Source organism: Mercurialis annua, linkage group LG8, assembly GCF_937616625.2.
Source record: "Mercurialis annua linkage group LG8, ddMerAnnu1.2, whole genome shotgun sequence".
Taxonomy (NCBI): domain Eukaryota; kingdom Viridiplantae; phylum Streptophyta; class Magnoliopsida; order Malpighiales; family Euphorbiaceae; genus Mercurialis; species Mercurialis annua.
In genome coordinates, this window is record NC_065577.1 from 10,093,445 (window position 1) to 10,096,369 (window position 2,925).

The following is a 2,925-nucleotide window of genomic DNA, read 5'->3' on the forward strand; positions in this document are numbered from 1 at the left end:
GGGATATTCTGATGGTTTTTGAAGTAGGAGAGGTTTTCTGATAGAAAGGAAAAAATAAAGAGGCCATGGTTGATTATTTGTCACGACCCAATTTCAGGAATCGTGACCGGCGCTAGGGTATGGGTATGGTTGTACCGAAACCCGTAGCAAGCCTCGCGGAAATCAAATACACATTTAAACCTGCAGAAAACTGCTCGGAGGCAACCGAGACTCCAACCTAAGTCTAGCAATTTATAATACAGTTCTAATATAAATAATTTAAATATCTGAAATATTCCACAGCATGCTTTAAATATTATAATAAAGTATTCCAGAGTAAACATGCCAATAATAAATAGTCGATCAAATTCGACAATCCCAAAGTGTAATATTGAATGTAATATATAAACTAGTTATACTGCGGTCTAAGAGTTCGAAAACAGTAACTAGTTTAAATAACATAAAAACTTCCGAGGAATCAAAAGAATCGGAGTGGACCAGCTTTCAAATCATAAACCTGGAAAATTTGGGAAAACAACGGGGTCAGATATACTGAGATGAGTTCGCAATACTATTTACATTTATTAAGTTTAAAACCCTTAAATCAAAACATTTTTATACTAATATAATATGATTATGGAAAATAGTATTGAAATGATCCCAGCGTGAGTATGACATAGCATACCGATAAACCCAGAGTGGACGGGAACAAATCCTCGTCATATAAATATACCAGCGTAAGCAAGACTTTAGTCTGCCGTAAGCAAGACTTTAGTCTGCCGTCTCATAATTACCAAATCAAGGAAAACTAAGCAATCATTTCTTAACAACAAAGCCATATTTGAACAAGGCTCATCCCGCCAAGAACCAACCAATATATAAAAATTCAAAAGGCCAAAATAACCATGCATTCTCATATAAACAGTAATTAATTCCTGTTTCAAAACAAACAACCCATGATAACGTGAAAATTAACAGAAGCCAACAGTTATGAACAATCACGTCAAAAAATCATACTGCCATCACTAAATCTAAACAAACAAATTAGGAATTAAACATAGCACATCAATTATCAATAACCATAACTATATCTCTGATTTCAAAAGAATTATCCAACTCAAATAATTATCAAAACAACCAAAATAATGACAGCAGCAAAACGAGAAAGGGTAAGCAGTCAAAATAACAAGAAAAATGGAAAAACGACGGCGTTTAGTACGGAGAGATTAATGTACCGTTTTACAAAAATAAAGTTTAGAATCGTAGAGGATTGAGTCTAGTACCGCTGGAACGAGACGGATCCCAATTTGATGCTAAAATGAAAGAGATATCGATTAAGAACAAAGGTGTCGTTTTGAAAGCCAAAACAGAGAATAAGCAAGAAACTTACCGAGAATTGCAGCGATAAAAATAGGAATTTGGTTGAATGGTTTTTCAAAGAATTTGAGATATATTGACGGCTAGGATTTAGAAAATAATGGGAATAAATTAGGGTTTAGAAAACAACTTAAATAAGGGAAGAACCAAAAAAAAAAAATAAGAAAACACATAACTCACACAGGGAACTAACTAACTCTTCAATTACATTGCATGGGCCACATGGCCCATGCAAGGAAGGCAAATTTTTTTTTCTTTGGGCCAACCAAATGACCCAACTAGGAATTGATTAAATCATGGCCAACTGACCCAAACACAAATCAAATCACGACCGAAACAGCGAACGATCCACAAAAATTAAAAACTACCCGAAATATTACTGGAAACCCAACATAAAAATTTTAAATTTTTTTACGGGGTATTACATGCTCCCCAACTTAATAAAAATTCGTTCTCGAATTTACCACAAAACCAAAGTCAAATAAAAACAAGTATAGCACGCATAAAATTACACGTAATTCAAAATATGGAGCAACACGTCCTGGACGAAACGAAAAAAGAAAACTACGCATATTAATTCCGATTTCCAAAATCACTTTATGACCAGGTGATGACTCAACAGAAACGAAATAAAAACCGCCTAAATCAACCTAAGCAAAACACCACCACAAATTCAATAGATTAAACCAAACTCTGACCCAAGGTCATTCTATCACAAAGACAACTGAGGAGAGTTAATCGAAACAAAACATAATATAACTGAAAACACGCTGAAAATTTTACGGACATTCTCCCCAACTTATAGAAATACGACTTCGAATTTAAAACTGAGTCAAAAATTCGAATGATCACCACACGCATACGCGAAAAATTCTTAGTTCAAAAATTTGGTACCTCAAATGACTTCTTAAACACCACGAGTGAACGATTCAGAAATTTATTTCCATTTGAAAAATAACTGATATGCTAACGAGGAAAATTTAAATTAACAGGCTCAAATCCCAAACACTACCAAAGTAACACTACAATTGTAGGGAAAATCTCAAGATTCAAATGGGATCAAAGTAATCTAAACTCCAATGTTACAAACCAAAACATACCGACACTCTTACGTGAATTAGTTTTACATCCCTTAACGCCTACGCACTATATCACTTAAAGTGGTCACAACACTAATCACCTCACAGAAAAGACTTAACAGCAAATCAAAATGTCATTCTGATCGAATATGCTCTCATAAAATAATGACTGAAAACTAAATACCGCTAAACTCTTCCTAGTTCAACTAACTAAAATCAGAAGCACATTAATTCAAAGGAATACATAACTTAAACTCCTGACAACAAATATTTCATCCTCAATTTTTTTTTCTCACGATAACCTCGAATCCTACAGAAGATCAATTAGAATCCAGTCGCAATTAATTAGTTTATTGGTTCTGCTCAAAATAAATTTTTATAGAAATAACGCTTTCCGTAAACACAAATATAAATAACACCATCTGCCTTTAATTTGAATTTAGTAGCATCTCCAGTTTAAATTTCATTTTCAACCGAAATAATTAACCTG